The sequence below is a fragment of the Pseudorca crassidens genome, chromosome 11, assembly GCF_039906515.1.
Source record: "Pseudorca crassidens isolate mPseCra1 chromosome 11, mPseCra1.hap1, whole genome shotgun sequence".
Lineage (NCBI taxonomy): Eukaryota > Metazoa > Chordata > Mammalia > Artiodactyla > Delphinidae > Pseudorca > Pseudorca crassidens.
In genome coordinates, this window is record NC_090306.1 from 62,823,583 (window position 1) to 62,836,082 (window position 12,500).

Sequence of the window (12,500 nt, forward strand, 5' to 3'; positions counted from 1 at the left end):
AAAAGCCCACGCGCAGCAAAGACCCAACACAGCCAAAGAATTAAATAAAATTAAGAAAAAAAAAGAATAGTCTTCAAAGGATGTGTATGTTCTCTAATTTTGTTGTACTCATGCAGTTTTGTCTTTTACCTCCATGAGACACAATGCCATGACAGATAAGGCACTCAAACTTGCAATTACATATGCTCTATAATTTGATATATTCCTTTCATAAATACTTGTTGAGCACCTCATCAAAAGCTAATCACCCAGCAGGACACAACAAGATATAAAACAGAAGGTATTCCTGAAGCTTCTAAGGAAAGTAGGGTGAGATAGTTAATGCTGAATTGTAGAATCAAGCATCCATTAAAAGGCAGAGACAATAACTGCTAGAACCACAGATGTGAGGGACAATCACTCAACCAGGCTGGTCAGCCAGGGTTTCTGCAAGGAACTGGGATTTTACCTGACATGTAAAGTAATTGCCTCTGTCTCTGTCTCACAAACGGGAAGCCCTTGTGAAGCAGCCACCAAGCCACCAAATTCTTCATCCACAAATACCCTATGACTCTCTGAACCTACAGATCAGCAAAAGTTCAAGTTCTAGAATTAAGTATTTGACTTCCTTTAATAGAGTTGAATGACCCTCTGACCTGAATTCTCCCCTTTCAGTTATGTTACCTGCTTCTTTAGGCCATAATTGAACTTGATATAGTTTACACAGCGTCTTAGTTTGGCACTGCTGACTTTTATGATTCTTTTTTTTCCCTTTAGCAATAATTATCTTAAATAACTTCCTAAACATGTTCTAAAACTTACACAATTAGTTGAAGATGCTAATTTACTATCCAGCAATGTATGATTCAAAGTCTTATTTCCTTTCCCCAACATCATGTTGCCTTTTTGCATTGGACATAAGGTGTCATGCTATCTCAGATTTAGATCTATAACACCTAGAGACTATCTTTATTTTTAATTTTTTAAGGTACCTGGTTCCCACTGTTAAAGCTTAGTCCAAAAGGATATGAGAATAGAAGTCATCTAAGCTTTCTAATTCTTTTTGTGTTTTTAAGTGTTATTCTAAGTGTTATTCTACAATATAAGAGCAGTATGTGTTAATGTTAGCATTTAAGTGTTATTCTACAATATAAGAGCAGTATGTGTTAGGGATAGCTTCCATAAAAGCATCAGTTGTGAACTTTTCCAGGAATATAACCGATAGATTATCAATGAAGGAAAATCAAATATTAAGTGATCAGAAAAATTGAGTATGAACTCCTGAAATCACTGGAAAGTTCATGAAATTTTCAGTCCAAGACCTGATCCAAATTGACTGACATTCTTTATATTCTATTATATAATTAAAGAGAATGTAATCTATGAGATATTCCTTTAAGTTTTCATATTTTTTCTTCTAAGATAAGAGAGCCTTTTTGTGAACTGTTGGGCTCTTTAGATGAGGCTCTGGAATAAATCAAAATGCAATCAAATAAATGATGACTATTCTCTTAAATTATGCAGAATCTTAACAGTAACAATATATGGGGACAGCACCTATATGGCAAAAGTCGTTGCCAGACATTAAGTGCTCTGAGTCAGTTATCCATACTCTCTTCCACCTGTGCCTACTTTAGATCAGAACGATGTTAAGTGCGCATCCAACTTTGATGCTCACCTTTGTGACCATTTGAGTTACCTAGAGGAGAAAATGTTAGCAGTCCTACATTTTAACTATATTTTACCTTTATCATCTTTATTAAGTTTGAAATCCTCATTTCTAAGTGAGCTGGAGGCCCCTTGTCTCTTGAAAACCTAGTTAAAGTGAACATAAGCTCCCAATTCTCAGACTTGGGCCATCTCCCCTGGCTCCACTTTCCTTCCTACCCCTTCCTTGTTTCCTCCTTATTCTCAGATTGCTGTGGGTCCAGATCATTTTTTCCTTTTCTATTCAATGGAGAAAGAAAGGGAGAGGGAGACTCTGCTCAGCTCCTATCTTCATAATTGCATATTGAACATAGTAATTGGTTCAACAGAATAAATGTGTATTTGGAACCACATCTTTGAATGGCAGGTATGATTAAAAATTCTGCCAATCACACAAAAGTGCCAAGGGTGTAGGTTAAAGGCAACTCAAGTCCTTATAAAGTCTTTGTGTGTTTGTTAAGTGTCTTTGAAAATGTGTGTGCTTTTGTGTGTGAAAATACACATCAAAGGTCACGCCTCTAGCAACCATAAAGTACATACCTTTTGGGGAACCTGAGGCAAGGGTGTGTTAAATAGTGAGATTAAAAACCTCATGTGGTAGCAGTTCCTAACCTTCCTTTTCTGAGATTACTTTTGACAGAAAGTGAACTTACTGTCTATGCTTGCTGATATATACTAGTATGGAGTAGTTTGGGGGGAAAAAAAGCCAGTTAGAAGAATTAGCAGATGGCTGCTGAGTTAATTAAGTTAGATCTTCTTGGATTGGACATAGGAACATTGTTGTACCTTGAAGTGGTGATATTCAAAGTACAGTGTCTAATTCCAGAGGTACAGGGAAAAAAAATACTAGAACTTGTATTTTCCTTTATTTTATCTCATCAGTTTAGATCTACTTCTATTTATGAAGTATTAGTACAGTTGTGTGGACATAAAATTGGTAAGTAGAGAACACATGTGTATTAGGGAAATGTGCTTAATTTTATCATTATTATTATTATTATCATAAAGTAGGATATAAGAGAAAAAAATTAGTTACTGGTTGAAAGGTGTTCTGCAGTACTAAGCATAAATGGAGGTCCTTACCCACCTTCGAAACTCCTAAATTGTTCTTGATGTGTCTTGTCAACTTGACGTGAACAGTAGATTATCTACTTTGTAGGAGGGAAAGCAAAAAGCATGAGTGACTTGCTATTCCCAGTGAAAGTACAAACGTTATTTCTGTAGATGCTTCCACTTAACATTCTGTCTTAAAAAAGTGATTCTTGTTTACTTCATGCAAAATTTATGTTAATATGTACACACACACAAATGAAAGATTGTTTCACAAAAAAGCAATGGCTATGGTACAAATACTCAGTAAATATCTATGTTGTAAACTAGCAAGTCCATTTTTATGTAAAGTACCTTTTATAAGCTAAACTTTTGTGAGTTAAGAATTGCAGAGAAAATTCCACTATATGTTGTAGTGAAAAATTGTATTGTACAGTCCTTTTTAATATAGTTTACTTTTGAAAAGTCCTTTGACTTGTTTGAAACACTTAATAAATGAGTCTTTAGAATTTTTTATAATAAATATTATGCTTCACATTTGTGCTTCTACTTTTATACTTCTCAGTGACATTTAATACTGCATGTCACTGTTTTAAAGATTTTTAACTGCAGCCAAAAAAGTTATTTTTTTGAATTTTAATATATTAGAATTGTTTCCAAAATACTATTTATTAATAATTCATTGTGATAAGCATTATAGATGAATCATATTCAAATCTCAGAAGAGGTTAGATAAAGATATTGAGATAATTATGCCCACTATGTATCTAGTAAATCAGTTTTTTAAAACTTCTGTAATGAAATTGAAAATTTCCCTACTGTGTTATGACAACATTTAAAAAACATTTAACTACATTTGTTTTACAAAGCATAAAAAGGTGAACTATGGTAGATAAATAGTTTAGATAACATCTGAATTAAAGAACGATAGACTTCACATCACAACCAAACATATGTATTCACTTAATGTCCTGAGAAATTTCTAGTTATTTTAAATTTTATTGCATAAGCAGATTTCCTTACCAGTTTTACTAATGGCAATGTGTTGCTAATGAAGATTCTCCCTGCATAAAAATACTCCCTGGGACTATTTTAGAAAATTACATTTTTCTCCCATGCTATTAAGGTACAGGTCTAGTTCCACTTTTAAGAATTCCAAATATGTAAAAATCTTCTGAATAAATTCAGAAGGTTTAATACGATTAGACATACCAGGTAAATGACTAATTGTACTTATCCTTAAAAGTGTTATTCAGGAACTTCCCTGGTGGCACAGTGTTTGAGAGTCCGCCTGCCGATGCAGGGGACACGGGGTCGTGCCCCGGTCCGGGAAGATCCCACATGCCGCTTGAGCGGCTGGGCCCGTGGGCCATGGCCGCTGAGCTTGCGCGTCCGGAGCCTGTGCTCCGCAACGGGAGAGGCCACAACAGTGAGAGGCCCGCGTACCGAAAAGAAAAAAAAAACGTTATTCAGCTAGCAACATCTTTCCGTTCTTTTTGTTTTCTTTTTTAATAAAAATTTAATTCTTTCAAACTTTTCAGAAATATAGCCATTGGAAAATGGGGAGTATACCTGAATCAATAGTAAATTAAATTACTATTCTAATGCACCTAATCATATCCTAGAGGCCTAAAACTATTGATGCTGTTTTCACAAAAATCTAGTATATTCTAAAGAGAGTAGTTTCTTTGCTATGAATCTCAAATTCATTTTGTATAATTATCACACTGATATTTGACAGTGTGTTTAGAGGCATATTTACATTTAAATGTCTTTCTCTTTATTCATTACGAGCCTTTTGGAGGTAAAAAATATTATACTTGCTTTATGTTGTAAAAGATAAGATTGATCTCTTTGGTATTACTTAATTGTTGATAATAATGCTAAAAACACACACCTACATAGCTCCAAGAATGCTTGAGTGATTAATGTGGCATATTTAAATCACTTGAGATTCAGAAATGAAAGGTACTATATAAATATAACATTTAATGCTATTATGATTACAATTCAGGGAGTTCTGATACAACCTCATAACCACTTTACAGGATTTATTGGCCAAGGAAATTACCTGGGTAAAATATAAAAATCATTTCAATATTTCCAATACTGAGCTTATTCAAAAACTTTCTTTGAGTCTATGTACACAAAAGAAATAGGCAGTAGGGATAATTATATTGTAGGAGATTAATCTCAATTTAGAGATTAAAAAACTATGGTCAAAACCATACAAAACAGAACAAGAAACTGAAATATCATACTCAGATGACAGCAAGTTGATCAGTCATTCCTCCCACCCCACAAGATCAAGCAGACAGACTCCTCTGCTTCCTAGATTTTCTTCAATTGAAAAGATCTATTCATTACTGAAAAGCTCTTGTGTTAAAACAATCTTTGCAGTTTTTTTGTATTTGCCACTAGATTGATTACCTTTAATTAACCCACTGCCTTATCAGAAAGGTGTGAAATTGCTCTTTGCTCTTCTCAGCTTCTGGCAGGTTATTGAGCAGCGTTCTGTCTGCTTTGCTCTGCAGATCAAACTGAAAATACCTATCACTAAAACTCTCCCTTTCTGTCTAAACACCCCAAACAGCTGACAACATTCATTTCCCCTTCATGAGATCTCAGATTTTTTTTTAATTCAACTCTACTTTTGTTTGGAGTTAAACAGTTAACCTGTCCTTCCCCCAAATTAAACAGCAGTCTTTAAAGAAGGAGTTCCCGCCTAATGGTGAATATCTGAGTCTTTTAGCTGTCAAAGAAAATGTTATAACTCATATTTATACTTTTTAAAATTTAGAAAGAAACAAAACTTTACTAATATTTTGTAGATGGATTGGCCCTGACATCTGCACTTTGTGTATGAAATTGTCAGTATTTATTTACAATTTGGAAAATATACAGAGGCAGGCAGAGGATTCGTATAAGGAAAAGGAATGGAAAATGGCACTCATTCATGTATTGCGTTTAGAATATTGTTAGGTATTGCATATTATAGTTAACCGTCTAAGTGAGTACGTGAATGAGCTTACTGGATCTATAAAATATTTAATAACAAAATAGAAAGTGACCAATAAAATTGTGTTTTTCTTTGTTTAATATTTTGCCATTTGGAGATTTATTATTTATCTCATGTGAAAGTACTTAAAACAGTTGCTGAACTTGAAAGATACAGTCTGAAGCATGAATTCCATTCAACTTCTACCTCCAGGGAGACAGAACACTTGTACATTTTCCTTTTCTTCTGGTAAGTATAACTAAAAACCATGGAATTATATACACAATAAACATAAGAAGACTCTGAAAAGTTAAGAGAAGAAGGCAGACTAGCTGGGGATCTGAGGGCTCAAGGAACAACATATTGTGAGTTCTATGGATTTTCTTTTTGCCTAATAAATGCCAGATGTGGAGCCAAAGAAGCCAGCAACCCAGAAACATGAGTAGGTGAAGAAAAAATAAATTTTAAAAAAAGGTCTAAGAATGAAAGAAAAGGCCAGTCTAGCAAGACAGAGAAGCTTTAGACAATGACCATGCCATTCCAGGCATACACCGCAGAAAAAAATTGTGGTCCCTCTCCCACTCATGCCTGCAAAAGCCAAAGTCTGGGTGAATCTAGACTTCTATACTTGTTAGGCTGTAATATGGCACCTCAACCTGGCAGAGTGGTGTCAGCAGAGGCCAAATGGTGAATAAGGGCCTTAACCACTACTCAGCAGTAATGAGGCCACCTTGAAGTTGGTGTCAGTGGAGGTCATTTAAGGAAGAGTAAAGAGGTACTCCTACTTCCCCCAGCCAGGTTGGTGTCAACAGAGGCTGCAGAAGAACTGGAACTCTCACTCCCACCAAGGCACTACCCACACCTGGCATTCACCTCCCCCTTTTCTCTGTTGGAGTATTGTCAGAGAAAGCCATCTTAAAAACAAATAAAGTGTTTTTTATTTGTTTATGAGAATCAGACTCATATCATGTAATACCTTAAATGTCCAGGTTTCAATCAAAAGTCACTCATCATATTGAGAATCAAGAAAACCACAATTTGAATGAAAGGACAGTTGACAGAATCCAACACCAAAGTGGCAAAGATCTCAGTATTATTTGACAAATATTTAAAAGCAGCCATTTAAAAAATACTTTGATGAGTTTTTACAGACTTGCTTGGAGAAAACCCACAAAGTCTCAGAAAAGAAGCAGAACTTATAAAGACAAAAAATATAAAGAGGAACAGAAAAATATAATGAGGAAAATGAATAACTTATTGGATGGGCTAAACAGCAGAAGAGAGTGGTCAGAGAAAAGAGTCAATGAACTTGAAGACAGAATAATAGACAGTATCCAATATGAATTGTCTTCCATTTGTGGAGGGGAAAGCCTATACCTGCTAGATAATATTCCTAAGGCTAATTATAGTGTTAGTTATGTGTTTTAAAAATGTTTTATGTGTGTGTGTGTGTGTGTGTGTGTGTGTGTGTACAGAGAGAGTGAGAGAGGAAAAGTATAGGACAATACCAAATCTGCCACTGACTAAAAATGTCTGATTATACAAGGCTTAGAGATTTGATATCTAATAACACGTTTGCTACCTCATAACACATTTAACACAGTTATACCTTTCATAATATTGATGATCATCCAGTGAATCGCCTACCAAATCAGTTGGCATAATTGTGTTAATTCGCTATTCTAGTCTAAAGGACCCAGTGATGACACAAGACAAGGTGCCTGCCCCAAGAATAGTAAGCAGCAATGTGTTTTCTCCTAAAAGAATTTGAAAATTGTGTAAACACAGAGGGGAGAGGGTGGGAAGGGAAAGATAGAAAATAGACTACAGAGGAGATTGGTAAAAGAGAGAGGGGATGGAGAGAGAAGAAAGAACAGGGAGGTCTATTACTAAACATACTTTAATCACTGAAAGAGGGGAGTTGACCAAGATGTTGACACAAAAGTCTCCTCCCATGGACTCACTAAATACACAACTGCAAATGGACTAGTTCCCTTTGAAAGTAATCCAGAAATGAGCTCAGTGACTTCTACACATCAGGCAAATGAGAAAATACCCAGAGCAGAGTGGGTAGCAAAGGGTGAGATGCACTCTGGCTCTAAAGTTTAGCCCCAGCACAGTGCCAATTGGGAGCCCCAAACTCCCAGTTTCTTCCTCAGGAGCAAAGGTTTTGAACCATACTTCTAGCATTTCCAATTTTGGCTCCCACCTGAGGGATGGGCTCCCCAAAAACCTAGCTCTGAAAGCAAAGGGGCTTTCATCCATGAGACTCACCAGACTTCATACAAAGAAGCAGTTCTTAATAAGCATGTGAATGTGAGCAATCACTTTTGCTCTCCCCAAAGGGCTCAGCACAGAGGCAGCAGACAAAAACACCTATTGCCCAGTCTTTCCTTGAAAGGACTTAACTGCATACTTTATGAATTGCTGCCTGAAGGTCTAGCTTCTAAAATTAGCACACATCTAGAGTCTGGCTGTGATCTCCCTGGAAAGTGCAGAATCTAGCAGACACTTTCTCCACCTTCTTCCTCTCTGTCACACCAAGAAGAAATACCAAGTCACCAGTATCTCCATGGAACTGTTGATACACAGGTCTGGAGCCTGAGGGCTGCTGCCTGAGGGACAGGCCTGGATTGCCTGATTCTAGTAGCCCACAGGGCTTACATTCACAAGTCTCACCAGACTGTAGCAAACAAAGAAGCAGTTTTTAAACAGATGTAGGAGCATCCCTTCACCGCCCCATACTATATACCAGGCCCAGAACAAAGGAAGCAGGCAAGATGACTGTCTCCTAGTTTTCCCTGAAAGATGCTTAACTATATACTTTCCCAGCTGCTGCCTGAAAGTCTAGCTTCTAATCCACCTGAATCTATTGATATATGATAACTGTGATCCTCCCCTTTGAAACACTGCCAGGTCTTGGCACACCCTCAACTACTGGCAACTGAGCAATTACAAAGGTGTGAGATACAACCAGAAGCTCTGGTAGAGCTGATTGAAGAGGATCATTTCCCACATGAGACCACTCTGTCAATACTGGGAGAGGTGGTGTTTTTATCTAATGCACAGAAACAACAAAGATCATAAAAGACTACAGTGGACAATTATACACTAACAAATTGGAGAACCCAGAAGTAATATATATATTCTTAGAAACATACAATGTAGGAAACTGAATCATGAATAAATAGAATATCTGTACAGATCAATTAATAGCAAAAAGATTGAATCAGTAATCAAAAAACCTCATAACAAAGAAAAGTCTAGAACTAGACAGCTTTACTGGTGAATTCTACCAAACATTTAAAAAGAATAAATGTCAATACTTATCAAACTCTTCAAAAAAATTGAAGAGGAAGGAAAACTTCCAAACTTATCTTACCAGGGCAGCATCACCCCAATATAAAAGCCAGACAAGGACACTGAAAGAAAAGAAAATTACAGGCCAATAGCCCTGATAAACATAGATGCAAAAATCCTCAACAAAATGCTAACAAACTGAATTCAACAGTATAATTAAAGGATCATAAACCATGACCAGTGCAAATTTATTCCAGGGATGCAAGTGTGGTCCAACATCCACAAATCAATAAATGTGATATAGACAATAACAGAATGAAGGATAAAAATAATGTGATCATCTCAACAGATGCAGAAAAAGCATTGGATAAAATGCAAAATCCATGATAAAAACTTTTAACAAACTGGGAATAGAGGAGAATACCTCAACATAGTAAAAGCAATATATAGAAACCTACAGCCAATATCATACTCAATGGTGAAAAGCTGAGAACTTTCATTCTAATATTGGGGAAAGGATGAGGATGCTCATTCTTGCCATTTTTATTCAGTATAGTATGAAAGTCTTAGCCAGAACATTTAGGCAAGAAAAAGAAATAAAAGATATCCACATCAGAAAGAAAGAAGTAAAACTGTCTCTAGTTGGAGGTAGCATGTTCTTACATAGAGAAAACCCTAAAGAATTCACCAAAAACTCTTAAAACTAGTAAACAAATGCAGTAAAGTTGCAGAATACAAAATCAATATACAAAAATTAGTTGTTATTCTATACACGAATAGTGATCTATCAGAAAGAGAAATTAAGAAAATAATACCATTACAATAGCATCAAAGGGAATAAAATGCTTAGGTATAACTCTAACCAAGGAGGTGAAACATCTGTACACTATAACACTGATGAAATAATTATAGATGATGCAAATAAATGTAAAGATATTCCATTCTCATGCATTGGAAGAATTAGTATTGTTAAAAGATCCATACTACCCAAAGTTATCTACAGATTCAATGAAATACCTATCAAAATTTCAATAGCATTTTTTTAACAGAAATAGAAAAAAACAATCCTAAAATTTGTGTGAAACCACAAAAGACCCCTGAATAGCCAAAGCAATCTTGAGAAAGGAGAACAAAGCTAGAGGCATTACACATACTGATTTCAAACTATATTATAAAGTCATAGTAATCAGAACAGTATGATATTGGCATAAAAACAGACACATAGATTAATGGAACAGAATTGAGAGACCAGAAATAAACCCATGCATATATGGGCAACTGATTTTTGACAAAGGAGCCAAAAATATACAATGGAGAAAAGGTAACTTTTTCAATAAATGGTGTTGAGAATACTGGACAGCTACATGCAAAAGAATGAAACTGGACACTTTCCTTACACCATGCACAAAAATCAGCTCAAAATGGATTAAAAACTTGAACATAAGACCTGAAACTGCAAGTCCTAGAAGAAAACATAGGGTTTAAGCTCCTTGATTGGCCTGGCAATGATTTTTTTTTTGGATATGACTCCAAAAGCAAAAGACAATAAAAGTAAAAATAAACAAATGGGACCACATCAAGCTAAAAAGTGTCTGCATAACAAAGGAAACCATCGACAAAATGAAAAGACAAGGTATGTTTGAAATGGGAGGAAATATTTTCAAACCACATATTCAGTAAGGAATTAATATCCAAAATATACAAGGAATTCTTATAACTCAATAGAAGTAAAAAAAATAACACAATTAGAAAATGGACAAATGACTTTAAGAGATTCTTCTAGAGAAGAGATGCAAATAGTCAACAGGTACACACAGGTACAAGATCATTAGTGATCTTGATCACTAATCATCAAGAAATGCAAATAGAAACCACAATGAGATATATCCTCACACTTGTTAGGATGTCCATTATCAAAAAGATAAGAGATAAAAAATGCTGGCAAGGATGTTTAGAAAAGGGAATCCTTGTACACTGTTGGTGGGAATGTAAATTAGTATAGGCACAATGGAAAACAGAATGGAGGTTCTTCAAAAAATTAAAAATAAAACTACCATTTGATCTGCAATTCCACTACTGGGTATATATCCAAAGGAAGTGAAATCAGTGTCTCAAAGAGATATCTTTTCTCTCATGTTCATTGCAGTATTATTCACAATAACCAAGGTATGGAAACAACCTATGTGTTGAGAAATGAATAAAGAAAATGTGTTATATATGTACAATGGAATATTATACAGCCTTTAGAAAGAAGGAAGCCCTGTCATTTGCAACAAGAGGATGAACCTTGAGGACATCATGCCAAGTGAAATAACTCAGAGAGAGAAAGAAAAATACTACATTATATCACTTATATTTGCAATTTTTTTTTTTTTTAAAGTTGAACTTATAGAAACAGAGAGCAAAAATTGGTTGTCAGGTGCTAGGGGATGGGGAAATTAGGGAGAGGTTGGTAATAGGGTAGAAACTTTTGGTTACAGTTGTTTAAGGTGTGAGGATAATGCATAATATGGTGATTACAGTTGATAACACTGTACTATATAATTGAAATTGGCTAAGAAGATAGAGCTTATTTGTTCTCACCAGAAAGGAAGAAATATTAAATATGTGAAGTGATGGATGTCTTAACTCAATTTTACCTCAATAAAGCTGAAAATAACATTTTAATCCTCATATTACAAATTACTTTTATATCTAATGTTGCTGTGCCTTTAAATTTGTGTGTGTGTGTGTGGTACGCGGGCCTCTCACCACTGTGGCCCCTCCCGTTGCGGAGCACAGGCTCCGGACGCACAAGCCCAGCGGCCACGGGCCCAGCCGCTCCGCAGCATGTGGGATCCTCCAGGACCGGGGCACGAACCCGCGTCCCCTGCATCGGCAGGCGGACTCTCAACCACTGCGCCACCAAGGAAGCCCTAAAATTTTTTTATAAGAGCAAAGTGTTCATAGCCTTTTTGAAATCAAATAAAATTGTTTCTCTATGAATGTGTTTTATTTTTGTGTCCAACTCTTCTAGTATACTTTGTGTTATTTTACATCCCTAAAATATTTGTACATTTATTGGTTTTCATAAATATGTTCCCAAATTGCTTTGTGTTGCTAACAGTTCATGCTAGTGGGTACAGCCTATGAGGGACAAGCAAAATGATGAATGATAACTTTTCAGCTGCTAAAAGGATGCTAATAGCAAGAAGAAATTTTTACAACTTAAAATTATCCTCCTAGTAAAATTACAAAAACACATTATCTATATTTTAAGCAATGCTTGAGGTTACTTTTCCTCAAGGAAAGAAACACTATCATTTTTTGTTAATTATGTTGAGAATTAATGGACTCATAAAATTTTTTACCTGTTAGGAAAAATTTAGAACTGATTACAGAGATAGAATGAGAGTTAATATATAGTTTTAAAAGGGCAATAAAATTACAAAATTATTTACTTATATAATATATGGCTAAGAAGATG